The sequence below is a fragment of the Acartia tonsa genome, chromosome 1 (assembly GCF_053477335.1).
Source record: "Acartia tonsa isolate MP-2025a chromosome 1, ASM5347733v1, whole genome shotgun sequence".
Taxonomy (NCBI): Eukaryota; Metazoa; Arthropoda; class Copepoda; order Calanoida; family Acartiidae; genus Acartia; species Acartia tonsa.
The window spans coordinates 18,415,798-18,437,401 of NC_137260.1; the positions used below are offsets into that span (position 1 = coordinate 18,415,798).

Sequence of the window (21,604 nt, forward strand, 5' to 3'; positions counted from 1 at the left end):
TATTTTAATGATTTTTTAATAAAACTGAATTCTTACTACTACTAATCATTTACGTTAAAATGCTAAAATAAATGTTTCAATTCATGAAAAGAATATTGTGTGATATCATAATTTTTTATTTAATAAAATTCTTTAGATGAATTGAAAACTAAAAAAATACAACGTTAAATATCTAAAAATAATGTTTTAAAGATAAATTAGGGGATAACTTCTAGAAACCTAATTTAAATGTAAATATCAACAAAAAAATCGTGCCTATTATTTATACAAAAATGAGCTAAACTTGATAAATTAATTGTTAACTTAAATCTAAATTGAGTGATATGTTTTTAATAAGAAAAAAAAACATGCTGAAAAAGTGTTTAAAATACTATTTAACTAAACATGCTATTGAGAAAAATAAACATTGCTATAATTATCCCTTTAACTACATCTACTTCTAGTTGTGCATTTACTTCTGCACATGTATCATACTTGCAAATTATTACAAACTGACTTTTGCTTCATTCAAAACCTCTCCACCAATTTATGTGTGTCTTTTTGTGAAAATTGAATTTTAAAATACGCGATAATGTGCGGGTGTTAATGCTAACCTTACTTCTATCCTTAACTATTTTCTAATGTAGACAGTTAACAGTTAACTAAATAGTACAGCAAGGATATTGGATTGATTATAGTGTAATAAAGCGTTAAATCTTCTTTTCTAGGTTTCATTTAGAGAAAATGATACTTAAAAGTCATCCCTATTTGTTTTACAATTCTCCTTTCTATGCCAGTAAACTATGAATATAATCATTAGTTATGAAATTTAATACTACATAAAAGTCTATCAGACTATCCGCTTAATTACACCGTAATCAATGCAATAGCCTCACTGCATGATATTTTTGACAACTCTACTGTAGACAGCCTGAAGTGTAAATTTAAAAATAGGAATTTTATTACAAATTGATCAACAATCTCCAAATTTGATAAGTCAATAATCTATTTTGACATTTTCCTTTTTTAACCCAAAAGGACCCTTCTTATAACCCCTAATAAGACTCAGGAAGGGAGGGATATAGCACTCAGAGAAAAAAATATTTGCCACCAATGAATGTATTTGATGTATTTTATTATCCAATATGGGGTCTTTTTAATTAGCAGAAAAGAATCTTTAGGTGCCATATACCTGTTACCAAAAGCAATATTTGAAACGTCGCTATTTCCTTTAAAAATGTATGCAAAAGGAGGCTGTTTTTTAGACCTAAAATACCGCAAAAAGAATAGTGTCATTTTATAAAAAAACAGATTAACCTAAACATATATTTTAATAATCTCCATCAAACCATTTATCTAATGAAATCTCCTACGGTGAAAAACAATTTATATTTCAATTATTAAAAAAAATAAAACTATATAAAAAATGTGATAGTATAGGGGGAAGGTTAACAACAAATCAAATCTAAATAAGTTTAAATCATGCATCGTTTGTGTGGTAATTTAGATTTAGATTTAACTACATAATTTAGATTTTTAAAATGAGCCGTTCCGAGATAATTTATTCTATTTGATGTTGTGTTCATAATTTATTATAATTTAAATGTAGTAAAAGATGATTAAGAATATAATTATGACTTTTAAAAGTTAGGATTTTGATTATCCTTGTAAAGAAGGTTGTTTGTTTCAAAAAAAAGAAGAAATTCAGCCATTTTTATCGATTTAAGTCATAAAATATTCTTTGGATTGTTAAACAAAGTCAATTATTTCCATGAGGTCAGGAAAGATGAAAAGAACAGTATAATAAAATACTAACTTTTTCGCTTATAATATTTAATCTAAATCGATTAAGATAGCTGTATATAATTGTTTTAACAATATGTTTTTCAAATCTAATACATAAAATCATTTAGATTTCAATATATCAAAGCATCAAATTATGATGAATATATGAAATATTTTTTGAAAAATTTTCACTAAACTGTTAGAAAAACAACCTTTTCAATAAATAATAACAATGCATATAAACTTGATCGAGCGTGACTCTCATGAGATGAGTATTAATCAAATATTTTTGATAGATTTTGTGAAATTAAAATTGATATCTATTATACACCGAAGCGTAGCGCGTAAAAATCATATACCTCTTCTTTTTCATTTTAATTATTACGCAAAAAATTAGAAAATTTTATCATTATGAAAATAACTAAAAAACATGAAAATATTTTATTTTTGACACTCCCTGTAAAAATTTCAAAATCTAAAAATTAGTAACTAGAATTTCTAAATTGCCCCAACCCTTTAAATAGATTTGAAATCAGTTTGATTCTTTAGGTTCAGAAAACTCTGTAGGAAAATTGATCTAAGAATTTGGGCCATGCGGGGCCCTGCAGGTTTTAAATTGTTTAGAGGGAGGGGTTATGAGTGATTCAAAATCGTTAGAATGGATTTTTCCATAAAAAAAACTGCAATGAAAAAATGATATACACTTGAAGGTTAAACTCAATTGCGTTCACTTTCAATTTAAAACGAGGGGGAATTTTGAAAGTAAATAATACATTTATCGCTTCGCTTATTTCTCTATCTTTTAAACCTTTTCATTAACAAAAAACCGCGATTTTAAACTGAAACAATCACTACATATGCTTTAAAAGCATATAAAATTCTTTTTTTTTTGACAAAAAAGAATTATTCACTTATTTGTTAATTCAGCACATATTTTGGGCTGGTGTTCAATACCTGTGTTTAGTGGGTGAGAGTGTATGAGACTGGTGGAACAATAGTCCGACCTGCTGACTGAGGGCTGACCGGAGCAGCTACCTCCCCCCCTGCTAACCACCTCCCTATTGTGTCACTTTGCACGGCCCTCACGTCCCTTGTGCAGGTCGCCACCCGCTCAATTGTTGAAACTGACCTTAGCCTCCGTTGTTGTTTGTGTGTGTGTGTGTGCGTGTGTGTATGTCATCTAGCTATTGTACTTCTCAGTTGTCATACAGCTTATTCTCTAATTGTCCATATAAAACGAAGAAGTGTAGTGTTTAATAATTGCAAATGTTGAGATAAATTTAGATAATAATAACTTAAAGCTTTACCTATATCATAAACAAGAGTTTAAAGATCTGGTCTGTTTAAAAAGGTCTAGAGTAAAATCTCTTTTGAGTGTGGTTTACTTACAGGAAAAAAGTCCCTTTTTATATTCTATTTTTATGTTTATGTTTAATGTTTATTTAAAAAAGTCTTTAAAACAGTCGTACCCATGTAGAGGTTATAACTGAATCCTAAGATTTTTCTTATATCAAAAGGCGAAGCTGCCCAAAAAATCCTAAAATATCTTTTTGTTAAAACACCCTTTCATTTCTCCCCTTTTTGTATGTTTGTCCATCCCCCATTAGGCAATTGTATCCGGCTATAAGTCACTATGGACCAATAGAGACAAAATGTACCAGCTTGTTTGTTGTCCATTGTACCTTGATCCAATATACAATGTCTTTAAAGATACATAATTATATAAAAGCTTAGCTTTTGAAAATAACATTCGTTTTAAAAGTTTCAACAGTGAGCTATTTGGTTGGAAAAAAACTTCATCAATGCTATTTTCATGTTTAAAGAGCCAATCGAATGATTTAGAACAAAAACTATTGGCTGCTCTTAGTATATAGGTATAGGGAGTAGGGAGGTGGCAGAAAAGAACCTAAAACCAACCATTGAGCTATATGAAGCTTCCCTAAACTCAAACGGAACTATGATAAGCGAAATATTAACGGACAGACATAAAAATTGTAATACTTTTTAAATAGGATAAAAGCAAAAAAGATAAAATGAACATTTACATATTTTATTAGCTGCTTGTTTAAATTGATTTTTGTCCCTAAAAATATTTTTGTAGCCTACTGTGACAGAACTAGCATTACTCTGCTTATGAGCAACTTAGATAAAAGGACATTATTTAACATGGGTTTATAATCATTGTTAAAACATTTCAACATTATTCACATAGTTCACAAACAAAGACGTTAAAAGGGGTCTCTACTGTTGCTACGTCATAAATAGTAAGAGTAGGGGGGATGCCATGGCCCAAAACAGCAAATACTTCTGGCAAATACTTAAAACTACAAAGACAAGTTTCTACCGTTCTTTTATGACAGTAAATTTAATTCTGTCTATGTGAGAAAGATCTTACTAACTGGGCCTTCAGATCATGAGAAGAATTTCATCCATGTTTGGATAAGGTACAATCATCCTGTTGGAGTGATATCTTTGAAAAAAATCCCTCCTATTTCTTGTGGGTCAAAACATTACTATTTTGATAAAATTGAATCTTAGTCTTTTAATTCATGCCTAATGGATATAGAATATACGTAGATATTATGACAGGGGAAAATTACGCTCAATTTAGGTTGCTAACATGGACATCACATTTTGTCTGTTCGTTTATCCAATAGGAGGTGAGAGTATATGTTAAAGGGGGTGGATGGGAAGGAGTCCTTATCATAGCCAGCCACAAGTTTCACTGTATTAGAGTACATAAAAGATGATGAAAGATCAAAGCAATATTAAAACCATTTCATGTCTACAATTCACTAAAACATCACCAAAAGTTAACATTGCAGACAACTACTTCAATGCCTCAATCATCTGCATTTAAGGTTTTTTTTTCATTGTATGACATACTTTTAGAGAAAATCAAATTAAACTGCCTAAAAAATGAATATTACAATGCAGGTTAAATCATTTATTAAAATATAAAAACAAAAGACTGTCCTTTCAAGTAGCATACCAATTTATCCTAAAATTCTCTGTCAAATTCATTTTAGCAATTTAATGTCAAGTAAAGCCACTATGTAAAATTTGTATGTTTGTCCCTCACTAAGAAACTAAGTAATTATTAATAATTGTGACTTCCTTGTTTTTTTTTATCGAATTTGATTATATTTGTTGATTCTGGACAAAACTGTTTTTTTTTCTAAAACAAATTTTCAAATGATTAAATTAAATTTTAAATATATATGCACCAAAAATGAAAAAGTCATGCATAAAAAAGTTATTATATTGGGCAAAAGTGTGCATTAAGAGTATTTATTGGTCATATTTGCAGTAACTTCTATTCTAAATAGATAAAGGAAGTATTTTTTTCACACATACTATCTGACAGGGATCGCTAGCTACATATTTAGCTTATCAGTTTTACTTGCGTACAGGGATTGCTAGCTGCATATTTAGTGTTTTTTACACATATTTTATTTGACCGGGATCGATAGCTACAGATTTAGTGTTTTTTCAAACATAATATATAACAGGGATCGTAAGCCGCAGACTTTTTAGCAGGGGTTACTAGACGCATATATAGTTTTTTTCACACATATAATATATGATAAGGATTGCTAGACGCAGATTTATTGTAATTCACATATGCATTATGGATATCAGATTTCTTTTTTTGCATCTATCTAATGGGTAGAAAATCTGTAATGAAACCTAAAACTTGACTTTTCTGAGGAAAAAGTCTCATCTGATTTACCATATTAAAATTTTTTATAACATGATAATGTAACCAATTCATATTTGAAGGTTTTCATATCTAGGCAGGGATAGAACTCCGCAAGACTACGACAAGTTGTCAGGCGACTGACAATATCTACTTTTGTCCTTACTATAAATGACATGACTCACATACTTTGAATCTTTCTAATGCATTTTTTTCTGTAGGGACATGGAATTGTAGACCATGAAATAATCACTTAGGCCGCAAATGCTTAAAGAAAGCAGCCGTTTTTTTAGCAAGCCATAGCCGCTAAAACCCTGTTATACAATTTGCAGCCGCCGGTAATTCGTCTACTTTTTGCCAGAAAGTCCTAACAGTCACCAGTTTAAGATAAAAAATATGCGCATTCGATGTCACGGGTCTGACTTAGCTGCAGTTTAGGATATAATATACTGTCTTCTGTCATTGAACTCTACAGCTAAACCTAGCTTCTGTTTTAATAATTATTTTGAAGAATATCTTTCCTTGGAAGCTTTTGCTTTCCTTGATTGCAGAATTACTTGCTAAAACTTTTTTAAAATTTGCACAGAAATTCTATAATTAACGGTAATCCTTGTTTATCACTGCACTATTAACCAATATTGTTTAACTGATTGCTTCCCTATTATGAGAGCACTTTTCTTTTTTAGTATTGCAGCTACTCTACAAATATGGTTTGTCATTACACATTTCCAATAACAGTAAGATTACACAGTTGCTAGTACACATATTTGATTGACTGGCCGTTTCCCACATGGTGCATGTTGACAACAAACTAAATTTTTAACAAAACGTGTTTTTGTTGATTATTGAAGGTTAGTTTAGGTTAAGTAAAAGTTAGTGTAGCCCCACTGCACAGGTAAGGTACCACGTAGCCATAGGTCTATGAAGGGGCTAGAAATATTAATTTTTGAAAAATTGATAATATTAGGAGGCTGGGGCGTCCAAGCTTTTTTTTGGGGGGGGGTAAAAAATTTTTAGGGGGGGGTAATTCGTTTTCAGGGGGGGGGGGTAAAATGGCGCGCGAAGCCCCCAAAATTTGTACCCCGGGGGGGTGTAATTTAAATTTTATTAAATATTTAGTATTAAAATTTTTTTGCTAGAGATTTTTTATTTTGGGGGGGTATTTACCCCCCCAAAATTGTTTGGGGGGGGGGGGGGTAAATACCCCCGCCTAATTGGTTGTCGGTGCCTACGGCACCCCCAGGGTAGGGGTAAATTTTAAATGAAGGGGGGGGGGGGGCAAAATGAAAAAAATTTTGGGGGTGCCTACGTTTGGGGGGGGTAATCCCCACTTTACCCCCCCCCCCTCTTGGACGTCTATGTTAGGAGGGTAGGGTTGGGGAAGGTCAGTTGTCATAAAATATTGTTGAGTGAGAAGAATTGATTGGGTTTGTACAAAAAGTGTTATTTTGTTATTGTTGCGCTTTTTAAAACCTAACTGTTCTTGTTATAAGAAATGGGCAGCATGCTTACAAATATTGAAGTCTATTGCATTTTGATAGCCTGATATCTAGTTGCCGAAAGTGTACGCAGTTTCCTGGGTGTTTCCTCATCCTCGCTCAATATTTACTACTAGCTACAAATCTTCAAACTTCCCTTAAAAAAATCAAAATTTGAATGTGTAAACGATTTATACAATATACATTATAAATTTGAATTTTTTAAATTTTGATTTTTTTTTTTTGAAGTTTGAAGCTTTTTTAGCTAGTAGTAAATATTGAGCTAGGATGAGGAAACACTCAGGAAACTGCGTACACATTCGGCAACTAGATATCAGGCTATCTGCATTTTCATTTCATATGTCATTCCAAATGTTGATACAATAACGCAAAGTGTAACACTTCCGCAAGTTTTCAGAAGAAACCTATACCAATATATGGGGAATGTTTTAGCTCATTAACAGTCTCAACTCAACAATTTTCATATTAAAGACATTCTACCCGCATTTAAATAGGTAATTGTCTGATAATTTTAACTTTATCTACCAAATTTTTTTACTTTTTCTTCTTCTTATGTGATATAATATTTGTATAGTTTGTAAATGTTGATCTTTTTATTAGTATTCTTCCTTATGTCTCAAAAAACTGCAAAATTATTTGAACAATTTGATTTTGAATTGGTGTTACAAAACATAAGTAATCTAATTATCTTTATAGCATTGTCATTTCAAATAAATAAAGTATAAGAAGTTGGCTGTTTAGATTTTACACTTTCGTCAACTTTTGTTTAAGCTTTCTTGGCTTTTAGTCTAGCTAAAGAAAAGAACGACCTATATAATATACCCAAGAAGTTTGGCCATAAGTTTATATTAAAAACAAGGATGACAACATCCATAAGTAGCGAAGCATAAACAATTAAATAAGAATTTAGATATTAGTTGACAAAAGCATGCATATTAGGAAAAAATCACGAAACCTTTTCAACATTTGTTAATTTCTTAATATTTATTTATATTTCAGTACTATGACTAATAGACTGACGGTCAAAGTAAATTACATACTGGATGCTCAGAACAACGGGAAATTTAATTTTGATATTTTTAATTACAAAAATTTTAAAAAACGGACCATAAACACCAAAGATATGAAGAAAAATGTGAAAAATATAAAAATAGCCAAAAACCTGCAAAAAGGCTTTCTGACCGCCATTGATGTGTTCTTGAAACGAAAGGAAATTTAATTTTGATATCTATAACTGAAAAACTTTGGAAATTGGGCCATAAACACCAAAGGTATGGAGAAAAATGTGAAAAATAAAAAATAGCCTAAAACCTGCTTAAAGGCAGTCTGACCGTCATAGTTGTTTTCTTGAAACGACAGGAAATTTAATTTTGATTCTATAACTGAAAAAAATTTGGAAATCGGACCATAAACACCAAAGATATGGAGAAAAATGTGAAAAATACAAAAATAGCCTAAAACCTGCTAAAAAGCGGTCCTATCGACATTGATGTTTTATAGTTAATTGTGCTCCTTGATAATGGAAATGTTGTCAAAAAATTTCAGCCTTTTATCTTTTATAGGAGCCGAGAAAATCACGTTTCCCCCAAACTAAGACGGACAGACGGACAGACGGACATACGGACAGACGGACAGACGGACAGACGGACATTTCAAATTATAGAGTAGCTTCGCTACTAACAAGTGTTTAATTACCCACATGGAAATTTACCACAAAATAATATGGAAGAACTATTAGCTCCTCCAAAACCTCTAAAATTTCCTATCAACATTTTCTTCCATCGTTCAAATGAAATAAATTGAGTGGTTTTACACCCCCAACCACACAAAATTTTTTAAAAGCGAAGCTTTTCTATAATTAGGGTCGGTCCGTCCGTCCGCACGTCCGTACGTCCGTCCGTCCGAGATAGATAGCTTTTATTAGTTAATTTAGGCAAGTTAGAATTGTCCTATCGATTTCAAACTTTGCATGATGATTCCTGTAGTAGTTGGGTACGATTTAGAAAGCGTAGCAACTCTATAATCATTACCAGAATGTCCGTACGTCCATTTTAAACATGTTGATTTTTCTACTTTTTTAACCAAAAATTTTAAGTGTTTTAATTATCCGTTTGATCTGATTTTTGGTATATTGATTCCTGGGACAACAAAGAACAATATTAAAAGCGAAGCAACTCTATAATCAAGTCCAAAAATGTAAGTATGTCCATAAACATTATCCTGTTTTTAAGCAGTTTTTCAACAAATTTACCTACAATTTTGATTCGACATTTATACATTTATGTTCCGATTTTTCAGTTAAGATACTATACAAGTGTTAATGTCCGTTTGTCCTACCGTTTCAGTGCTTCGCTTTTATGGATGTTGTCATCCTTGTTTTTATATAAATACCCTCCCTCCCCCTCAAAATGTAAATTTTACTCCCCGGGATACTCTTTTTAAAAGAGGGGAAGGTAAAACAAATTTTCGGTGAGCTTTATTACCCCTCTAAAAATAAATTAATAAAGTGGTTAGTTTTCTGCCGATATACAAGTTTCTATTAATTTTGCAAGATTTTTTACAAGTGACCTATCCTTGTAAACCCTATCTAACTTGAAGTCGTGCCCTCACCTAAAGGTTTATGTCTGGTAAGAACTGGGTGTAAGTGTGATACAAGGTGGTTAACCCATTCGTTCAGAGCAATAAATAATGGCTGTAATGATTTAATTTGCCTGCAAAAATATTGAAACAAGGATAAATAATTCCATAACAAACCTATCGATACCAAGCTAATTAATTATTTAGTTTTTTACAAACATACAGGCCAATGTTTGTATGTAAGTCGATGGTTTTTTTCTCCTTAATTGAACCAACTTTTAAAATCCGACTATAAACAAATATAAAATATATGTAGAATAGAGATGCCCTAATCATAGATAGCTGCGCTTATTTACTTGCTTAAACTTTGCAAAAACGTAAAGGTGTGAAATGGTGTTAATCTAAGGACGATTGTAGTTTCATTTAAATGTTTTCAAAAGTTAAGTTTTCCTATATTTAGGGATAAGACTAATTTGTCTAGAAGTCTTAAAACAAATTCTAGAATTTTCTCAAATTTGTCAATGTAATACAAGCTAAAATTAAAGTTTTAAAAAAGTATAATCAATGACAGAGATATGAATAAGCCAAAAAGGTCTACTTCTAACTATCATTGACCGCAAAAAATCTTCCATTTTTAAATTGCAGCTTTTTTCAAAATTTTTTTGCTCGTAAATTACAACATGTTCAAATTGACCTATTTTTTCATACAATTTTTAAGATCTCTATAACAATTATCTATAATACAAAGTAGGACTATGTCTGTCTGTCTGTCTGTTTGTTTGTTTGTTTGTCTGTTTGTTTGTTTGCAGCGAATGATCTCGCTAACCGCTGAACCGATCGGGTTCTTCCTAGCAGGGTAGCTTCTCATAGGTTCTGTGAAGGTTTATAACTATCTTAAGGGAGGGAACCACCAACCTCCCAAGAGAAATCACAAAAAAATCTTTAAAAATTTAAATATTTGTAGACACTTGAACGCAACATAGAAATCGCACAATTTAAAAAAAAACCTTTTTCTTTTAAAATTGGCCGTTGAAATTCAACTTCCCTCTTCTCAAGTTCCCCCAGAGGCCTCTAGGGGCGTGTCCGCTAGTTAAATATAAAATAGAACAATTACCTGTTATACAGACGTAAAAGCCAAGAATGATATAAATAATTTAAACTAAAGATAGTCAAACTTTTTAAAAATTTTATAGTTTTAGAACAGGTTACTTGAAACTGAAAGCCTTATTGTAAATGAGAAAGAAAAACTAGTACTGCAGAAACTGTAGACTATCGTCATTATAGACAGATAGACAGACAGTATTTTTTGCTTTAAAAATAAACTACTCATACGCATTGTCATCAAAGATATGAGTTTCCATTAAATATTTGTTCAACCATTCTTCATACATATCAGAAATGGATAGAGAAGGTACGTGGATATTATGACAGCGGAAAGATTGTTCTTAATTTATGTTGCTAAGATTAACATCATTTATGGGTCAGTTTGTTCATCCAGTAGGAAGGGAGAGAATGAGTAAAGAGGGGGGGGGGGGTATCGTTATTTCAGCCAACTACCAGTTTCATTTTAATAGAGTACATGAAAATCTGGTGTAATATCCAAGTGATTATATATCCATTATATTAGACAATTTTTCTTCCATTTTTATTCAAAAGTGTTCTTCTATTTTATACAGAGAAATAAAGTTTTATAAAGTGTGTTACTTTATTTTATGTTTTATTATTATTTGGCCACAACTTGGTCAAAAATGCTCACAAATCAGACCTTTTTCGACCGAAGATGCTCAAATTGTTCCTTTACAAGCCCAATCAATCAGTTTTAAGATATCTTTATATTTTAAGGAAAATTGATGAAAATACTAAAAAACGGCAAATTTGGGTGTTACCTTTTATATGCACAGATACCATAAAATCAACAGAAAAAATACTTATTTTTACTTATCTGTCATTTTTAAAGTTTGATTCTGTTAAATTGGCTATTCTTGAAGGGATTTATGCATTGATTATACTGAAACACAATATTGGACAGAAATTAATGTATTTCAAAGAAAGAAATTTTTGGAAAATAAGAAATTAGATCTCTATCACTTCAGAGGACAGCTGCCAACCTCCAGTTGACAGGATGTAGTTAAATACTTGTAAGCAATAATAATTAGCCCAAAAAGTAAAACAAAAAGTTTTTTAATATGGTAAAAAAATGATAATCTAAATCTTTATTTTGGGGATGATGATCTTAAAGACGCTCTTGCTGTTGGTGATGATGACCCAGATGGTATCCAAATACATGAGCATTATGACAACTTATCTATTAAACTATGGTCCGATTTTTGTATTTGTAGCATTCTCCAATCAAGAGAAATCCCGAAACATACAATCTTGGTTTTTAAATTCTCCAATTCATAAGGTAAATATAGTAGTTTTTAAAAGATGGTTATATTTCTTGTTACAACTTTTAATTAGAGGCTGCTACAAATACAAAAATTGGACCATAGTTCAATAGATGAGTTGTCATAATGCTCATGTACTTGGATACGATCTGGGTCATCATCACCACCAGTAAGAGCGTCCTCCAGATCATCATCCCCAAAATTAAGATTTAGATTATCATTTTTTTACCATATTAAAAAACTTTTTGTTTTACTTTTTGGGCTAATTATTATTGCTAACAAGTATTAAACTATACCCTGTCAACTGGAGGTTGGCAGCTGTCCTCTGAAGTGATAGAGGTCGAATTTCTTATTTTTAAAATTTTCTTTCTTTGAAATACATTAATTTCTGCCCAATATTATGTTTCAGTATATTTCAATGCATAAATCCCTTCAAGAAAAGCCAATTTAACAAAATCAAACTTTAAAAATGACAGAAAAGTAAAAATAAGTATTTTTTCTGTTGATTTTATGGTATCTGTGCATATAAAAGGTAACACCCAAATTTGCTGTTTTTTAGTATTTTCATAAATTTTTCTTGAAATATAAAGATATCTTAAAACTGATTGATTGGGCTTGTAAAGGAACTATTTGTGCATCTTCGGTCAAAAAAAGGTCTGATTTGTGAGCATTTTTGACCAAGTTTTGGCCAAATAATAATACAAACATAAAATAAAGTAACACACTTTATATATGTGTGTAAGGAAGCATATATTTTCTATAGGTGTCATAACCCTGTCCCGAAATTTAGCGGGAACTAATAAAAACTTGGTAGACAAATATTATTGCATTTTCACGATAGTAATTTCACACAAACAAACACCAGGGATCTAAAGGGATAAGACACTGCAAATACATTGATGTGCATTCCCAATAATGATACACAAAATTACACCTTTTGAAGATTACAATATGTGGTTGATATGTTTGGTCACTCAACTTTATGAACAAACCAATCAAAATTCAAGTAAAGTCCCCAAAGTTGTTGAGCCAACGAATAGGAAAAGGTTATTTTAAAATTTTGGGGACTAGTGTAATAAACAACCTAATGTCTCCTCCCTCCCTGCACACACACACATACACACACACACAGACAACATACTACTTTAGCATACATGATAGTAATTTCACACTAAACTAGAAATTTATGACACCGCAAAAATGGTTTTTCAGTTCTGGACAGTGTCAATACTTAAGTAGAAGGATAAACATTCAAAAAAGGAAAAATTTTGATTGGTTTTCTATTTTTGTATAAAGAAACTAGGGGCTCCGTATTCGAAAGGGTAGAGAGGAGCTTTAAAAATAGCTAAAAACTAAGACTTAAATCTGAAAATAAAATAGCCTAAGACCACCACAGGACCCAAGTGAAGCTTACCTTACATAGAGAATCTAATAAGTTAGATCTTACGCTGCAGACAAAAAAAGCATTACTGCCTTATGAAACAGAATAAAATTTAGAAAATAAACCTATGTAAGTATTCGTATACTTAAAATTTAAAATCATTTATTAATATATTAACTAATGCTTATTTTAATGCACATGCACATTATACTTTAGTTAAATCTATTTACAATTAAAATTTTTACTTTTATACAGTTAGGGAGTTGAATCCATTTTTATAGAAGCAGAAATATAATCTATGATTATATCTTCTGTTATATCTTTTCAAATGGGTTTGTATGCATATATTTTTGACTGCATATTTGTTGAAAAAGGGACATTAAACTACCAATTATTTTAATATGTGCATTGCATAAACTTAAAGAGACACTTTGTCACTTTAAGTTTAATTAATTTTTTTTATTGAAATTATTGCATATAGGTTCAAACACAAAGTAAAGGAGCAAAGTATAGTTGGAAAAAGGGAATATGGAATAATCTTAAAAGGTCTGAACACTAACAGGAACAAGGTAATTGGATCCTAATAACCAATTCTAAGTAAAATAAAAGAGTTTACTTATTGTTGAACTAATGACTCTGAAAAAAGGGAAGAAAAATCAACACACAGCAAAAAGAAAATGAAATAAATATAAAATAAACAAAGAAGAGAAAAGAAAAAAGAAAATTATACAGAATCAAGGAAGAGGGCTAATGTATTTGAATTATTTATCAAGTATAGGAGAATTACTAACCAATAGATCATCAAATTGCCATAGCTCTTAATTTCGGATTGTACTTTTTAAAAACTTATTGTCCAAGGCAATCCACTTCTATCTATGTTGAACTCAAGAAAGATATTTTGGTATTATCAGGGATAATGAACGGGACAATGGAATATTAATATTTTTCATCCTTAATTCTCATTTTGAAAATTATTTTTTTGAGCTTATTTGAAATTTGGGTTGAAGAATAGTTATTCACCGCATTGTATTATAGACAGCTTTCGTAGATATTAAAATTTAACATTTGTGGAAATTTGTCTGTAAAACGATGCTTTATATAATTTTTCGATATTGCTGAGAACCGGTTCCAATTCCGCGGATCTTAATCAGTTTCCAATGTATACTGGAAAGGGGTTTAGCTCAATTAATCCATTAGTGCTCTATCCCTCCCTGGCTATTATGGCATGTCAATTTGCAAATAGTAAAAGTGCATTGTACTGTACACGGACATGAATATGAAACCTGGAAAAAAAATAATTATTGTTGAGACATAATTTATTGTTTTTCTGCAATATGGTCCAAATTCACTTTAAATTTAATTAATAAAATTGATTTTTGACTGGCTGAAAAGATTAAAGCATAATTATTTTAGTTTTTGGTCTTATTTTAGACCAGACAGAAAATCAAGGCTAGTAAAAGTGGCGGCACAGATTATGAGGTCAAAAAATTAACCAATGAGAGGCCAGTATACACTGTAATTGATTAATGGTAAAATTTATAGTGGCCTCTCATTGGATATTTTTTTGTTGACGTCATAATCTGTGCCGTCACTTTTACTAGCTTCCAGAAAATCATATCTTTTTTTATGATAGGATGCATTACATGCCAACATACATACGGATTGAGAAATAGAAAACGATTTGCTTTTTAGTAATAAAGAAACAAGGATGACAGCATCCATAAAAGTGAAGTTTTGAAACGGTAGGACAAGCGAACAATAACAAATGTAGAGTAAATTGAGGCACGGACTTTCTAGTAACGATTATAGAGTTAATACGCTTCCTAAATCGTACCTAATGTTATAGGAATCAGAATGCAATATTTCAAATCGATAAATCTATTCTAACATGACTAAATTAATAAAAAAGGGCTAACCGTGCCGGACCGTCCGACCGACCCTGATTAAAGAAAAGCTTCGCTTTAATAAGTTTATCTATACAAATCAATTTTCACAATCTCTAACTCTGTCCTTTCCAATGTGAAGAAAGGGACATTAAACATTAATCTTTTTTGTTGAGTGGGTTTAGAAATCTGACAGTGTCATATATTCATTCTAAATAAAACAACATTCAAAGGGTTGCTTTTGTTACCACTTGAGAAATGGGGCGAAATGTTTTCATAGCCATTGTGGTTTTGATCGTAAGAAAAGAAATATTGACTTGAAGGAACATATTTGTTTTATACCTGCGAGATTAACGCAATTAGTAACGTGTTGGCTAGCTGTCGAGGAGGTCGGATTCAGGGCTGGAAAACACTTAAAATGGTACGTTCTGCTGCTATGTTAGGCACTCGACCAAAATAGTAAGAATGTGGCGTAGGTGCAACTCAATACCATTTACAGTCAGGAGGACTTCAAGACAAAGATCGTACAGTTAAAGGTTGGTTGTCCTTTGGGTTTAACTTAACCCAATATCCATCGGGCTCTTGAACGCTTTACATCGCAATCTAAAATCGTCGCAAAGTATAAATTAGGTGCGTGGAGAGGACTAGAAACCGATGCTAAACCTCGACCCCGAGAAGAAATTGTAGGTAAAGATCATTTCATCAATAATGATTTTAAACAACAGAAAACTTAACAGAATATAAACTACTTTCGGATGCTTTAACTCCCCACCCTCTACATATGAAAATAAAATTCATAGAAAATGGATGTTTTTTTATTTATTCTTTTTCAATCTAAAAGGATACTAACTCAATGCACATATTCAAAGATTGGCAGATTTTTAACTCGAATGTCCACTTTTAAATTTATATGACCAATTGTAGGACCAATAATGACCTTAATAAAGCTTTCTTGCAAAGAATAATAATATTGATGTTTATTTGAATTTATCTAACTTTTCTGTCTGTCAAATATTTTAATTTTCAAATATTACAACCGAATGTATTCGAATCAGACAAATGACAACAAAATAATGTACATCTTCTATGATAATTAACAAAATATACCCTCTGTAGAATAAAACCATTAGTTGAAAAGATTAGACACTGCTAGTTTGAACCAAACAATTAAGATTTAAAGAAAGTCCTCAAAGACTTTAACCCAAAACTTTGGTTACAAACTAACTAATTTACAGAAAAAAAACCTTCTCCCTGCGTACTAGGATAGCAACAATAATAATTCATACTGTTTACAGCATAATGTTTAAAAGGTTAATGACTACTTTGGGTCATCAAAATTGAGCGACCACTTTCTCTTTTAATTTGCAAGAACTGTCATCGTTAATTTAAACACGCATTATACGCATATCATTGGCAATAAAAATAAATTCTACAGGACAGGGTCATGCTACCAGAAGAGGAATTACTTTCACTTTATGAGATTACTAGCGGCTACACCCCCTAGAAGCCTCTAGGAGCACTGAAAGTTGGGGGTGGGGGGGAGAAGTCTACAACCCCCATCTTTAATTTAAGTTTTAGTGAGTAAAGTAAAAAATTGAGGGAGTAATTTTTTTCTAGAGGCGATTTTTCTTGGAAGGGTTGAGATACCCTCCCTCAAAATAGTTTAAAACCTTCCCGGGACATACAAGAAGCATTAACTCTAAAGGAGAACCATAGTATGATATAAAGTGGTAAGGTTTATTTGTATGTAGCTGAAGATTAGTATAACTTCTAAACCGATTAGGTTTTTTTTTTTTAAGGAAGCTCTACATAGGTTAAAGGGTGTTTTAGGAGTATTTGTTAAATTGAAGTCTGTAAGTCTAAAAGGGTTAAAAAAATGTATGCCTTGGTGAAATTTAGGTGTAAATTTTGTACCCTTTGCTGACAACTAAATCGGTTGCATTCCCTTACTGATATATAATTGATATTAGGGAGAAGGTATTGCTCTGAAGGCTAAGATAGACGGGTCTGAGTCTTTAGATTTGAAGGACTGAACAAGACACTAAATATAAAAAAAGTTATATAGACACATATATTAGCGTATAGAGTCATATAGAGCATCTATGCTACTTAACTTAATCTTATATCTCGACATTGTTATCATAATAAAGAAGTTCCACTTTCTAATTCTCAATATAAAAAGTGTTTGAGCAATGCAAAAAAATAATAATATTTATATAAAAAAAAACATACCTAATATTATGAAAAGACATAGTTTTTAGTGTAACCCACTACTCATTGTTTAATTAATAACGAGTCATAATTGCAATAGACTTTGTCACACTCAAGAACATCAAAATTGAACATTTCCTGATGTTCGACGCCATATATAAATAGAAAGATTTGCTTTGGCCCAAACGAAGGCATTATATATTCCTCGGACGTCATGTTTTTAATGTGTTTGTTGTCAGACACTACAAATTGAGTTAAAATTAGTGACAATTGTCAATTTTCTTAGTTATTTATTTTTTTCTCACCTTTTTGTTGAAACATAAAACTATACATTTTTTGCCTGAAGTCATTGTCCTGCTATCTGCAAATTATTAACAAGAAATCCAGTTTTTCATGTCAGCATTAAGGAAGAGAAAAACATATATTAATTTAATCTACACCCCCTTTACCCCCTTAATTTTCATAAGCTATCAAAGCAGAATTTTTGATAAAATTTTTTTATTAGAAAAATAAATTTATCTACTTTTTGACTTTACATTTAGTTTTAGTTTTTAGCACCTTTTTTTGGGGCGGGGGAAGAGAGGGTGGCTTGAAGTGCATCCCCCCCCCCCCCCATAAGTAAACCTATTCAAGAACTATGAGAAGCTTCACTGTACAGGAGAATAATTAAATTAGTCCAACGGTTAGTGAGATCCGTCGGTTGGAATACAAAGATAAATCCTACTACTTTTTAGTAGCGAAGCTACTCTATAATTCACCTTGTTAGTAGCGAAGCTACTCTATAATTCACCTTGTCCGTCCGTCAGTCCGTCAGTCCGTCCGTCAGTCCGTAACGCTATGGGGGAAATGGGATTTACTCAGCTCCTGTAAATGGTAGAATGCTGAAATTTTTTGACAACGTTTCTATCATTAAGGAGCACAATTAATTATAAAACATCGATGGCGATAGGACCGCTTTTTAGCAGGGTTTAGGCTATTTTTGTATTTTTCACATTTTTCTCCATATCTTCAGTGTTTATGGTGCGATTTTAAATTTTTTTTCAGTTATAGATATCAACATTAAATTTCCAGTTATTTAAAGACAACAACTATGAAGGTTAGACTGCCTTTAAGCAGGTTTTAGGCTATTTTTGTATTTTTCACATTGTTCTCCATATCTTTGGTGTTTATGGTCCGATTTCCAAAATTTTTTAGTTATAGATATCAAAATTAAATTTCCTGTCCTTTAAAGAAAACAACTATGACAGCCAGACTGCCTTTCAGCAGGTTTTAGGCTATTTTTGTATTTTCCACATTTTTCTCCATATCTTTGGTGTTTATGGTACGATTTTTAAAATTATACATATCAAAATCAAATTTCCTGTTGTTTAAAGCAAACAACCATGACGGTTAGACTTACTTTTTGCAGGTTTTTGGCTATTTTTAAATTTTTCTATATCTTTGATGTATATAGTCCGATTTTCAAAATTTTATTAAGTTAGGATTTAAAAATTAAATTGTCTGTCGTTTTAAGAAAACAAGCATGGCGGTTTTTGCTATTTTTATATGTTTTACATATTTCCCCATATCTTTGGAGTTTTTGGTCCAATTTTAAAACTTTTTTGGGATATCAGTATCAAAATAATTTTTCCCATTGTTATGAGCATCTTTTATGTAATTTACTTTGACCGTCATCATTATACAAAATAAAACAGGGTTTCTTGTTTATTTTCTCCAATAAATCAATTAATGAATACACTTTAAATATACGTATATGATTTTTTTTGTGCTTCGCTACTTATGGATGTTGTCATCCTTGTTAAAATAGATTCCACTATAAAAAAGAATATATAATACAAGTGGCTACGCCACAAAAATCTAACAGTCTGTGTTTGAAAGGGTAGGGAAGGGGAGAAATTTAGCCTAAAACCAAGACTATCTAATAAAAATGAAGCCTAAACCAACATGGGTCCTATCTGAAGCTTCCCTAAAATGAAGAACTTAATCATTTCAGTGGTTTTCAAAATCTTAAGCTAAAGACAAAAATAACTTTCTACTTTGTGTGATAAGAGAGTGGTTTTGCTTAATAAAAAATCTTTAAATATTTATAATGAAAAACAAAGCTGGTTCCACAAGGGAATGATACTTTTTAAGCTAAATTATAATGAAAAATAAAAAAAAATTAAATTACTGAAACGAAGGTGCGTATTCCATCAAATATTGATGCGGTGTCACTCTACATTTTTATTGTTAATTTTTCTGGGCATCTTATTTTTTGAGCTTTGCTTTTATGAATGTTGTCATTCTTGGGCGCTATAACACAAAGTATCCTCTTGAGCACTGGAAACCCCTTCCCCTTATTTTGAAATAATTTGACGATTTTAAATGGTAAGTTTTTTTGTTCGTTTATTACTTTTAAAAAGGTTAGGTTTGGTTAAATTGAGAACTGGGTAGCTCTCAACCCGCTACTTGTGGGGAAGCCCTTTCTTGTTTAAATAAGACTATATACTGTAAGGTGTTGTCCTCGTATTTACTCAAAACTGCAGAAGATAAAATATAGGGGCATAGTCCCTTTCGTATTCGTAACATCCCACCTTATGGGGCGATTCTTCGTATTTTTTCACAGTAGCTTTTCTCCTATTTCTAGCCCCTGCAGGGGGCTCTAACCCTGCGGGGCCAATTTTCTAACCCTGTGGGGCAATCACCTAACCCAATATAACCTAAAATAACCTAAAATAACCTATAAAAAGCCATTTTAAAAATACAACGAATCGCCCCTTATTGGGCGATGTTACGAAAGGGACTATTCCCAAAAATAGTTCTAGTTGTTTTATCACCAAAAATTTGCAGCCCACAAAACCGATTGTCTTCTCCATTTGGTTGATGATTTTAGATCAAAACAAAGTGCTCAACTGGTTTTAGGCTATTTCTGTCCCTCACCACCAGTTAAATACTCCTCTGTATGATAGGGGTACTGTCGCTGGTCATTAACCTGCGATGGTTTTAAGCTATTTCAAGGGGAGTGAGTTGGAGTGTAGGGGCAAGTCCTTCAGAAAAAATAACTTGCCCCTACTTAATAAAAAAAAGTTAGGGTTGCACCTAATTTAACCCATGCTCTTGTGAAATTTGCTTGAAAAACCCAGGAAATCGTGCGGGTTTGAATGTACAACCGGTGGTGTATGGTTTGGAGAAAATGGGCCTAACTTAACTGACACTTCTCAAGGACATGGGGGTTTGTAGCCAATAGAGGGGTAAGGACTTGAGTGATCGACAATAGCTGCAAATTTGGGAGTATGCTTAGCCACCGTGCTAGTAATAACATAATTGGATAATGTATCAGCAAAAAACCGTTTTATTAAATTTCATTCAGATGATATCATTAAAATAAAAGCATGTAGGTATAATTTTTTGCAGTACATATTTTCTCGATCTTAAGTCCTAGTAGAACTCTAGACTAACTCTATAGTTGAGCTAATGAAAGACTGGTGGTTAACCAAGGTGGACCTTCTTGCTCATGGGTGGGACAATTTTAAACAAGGATGGCAACATCCTTAAATACGTTGGTTATCCACTCAGACAGTAGGACAAACTAACATTTACAGCATCTTTTAACATTTAAGAATAGTATTAAAACCTGAACAAAAATACGATGTCCGACTGTTTGAATTGCTCAAATGCAGGATATTTGATATATAATTTATGTAGGCATCCTAGGTTCACTATTTTTAAAGTCGGTTCAAAACTTTAAAGGACATTTTTCATATCGATTTCGGTATTCAATCAAATAGGTAAAATGTTAAAATGTGAAGACTCTCTAGCAAACTCATATTTAGCTGATATCTTTCCATATTATACCTAACTGTTACTGGAATCCTCGTCGTAAATGTTTATAATCAATAGGACGTTTCCAATTAGTGATCAGGGCTACCAAACTTCAATAAATTTAACATGCCCAAATTAGATATAAACCTTAAGTATAGAAAAACTTCGCTATCAACAAGGATGACAACAGTAATAAGTGAAATATTATGTAACTTGTCATGGTGAGAGGAGACTGCTATAATGCTGATCCAAAAGATTTATAAATACGTTCTGCTATTAGTTGGCCTAATAACTTAATTAGAATTAGATTAAATCTTGAATAGTTAGGAGAAAAACTGTTTATAATTGATGCATTGGCGAATATCAATTTATCGTCCATTGTCTTACCCCTTTAGATCTCT

General features: G+C 31.6%; 2 protein-coding genes across 3 annotated transcripts in view; both read right to left on the reverse strand.

The window, feature by feature from the left end:
- LOC145314240 (tropomyosin-1-like) overlaps nucleotides 1–2,923 on the reverse strand; it is an 80,132-nt gene extending 77,209 nt beyond the window's left edge. Inside the window, exon 1 of one of the 2 annotated variants that reach the window (XM_080154080.1) lies at nucleotides 2,719–2,923. The gene's annotated coding sequence lies outside the window, so the exon portion shown is untranslated. The remainder of the gene's footprint in view (nucleotides 1–2,718) is intronic. The other variant, XM_080154081.1, reaches the window with a different exon arrangement.
- The window catches only part of LOC145314481 (luciferin sulfotransferase-like), a 301,018-nt gene that overhangs the window by 130,443 nt on the left and 148,971 nt on the right, over nucleotides 1–21,604 (reverse strand). The gene's annotated exons all lie outside the window — the stretch shown is intronic.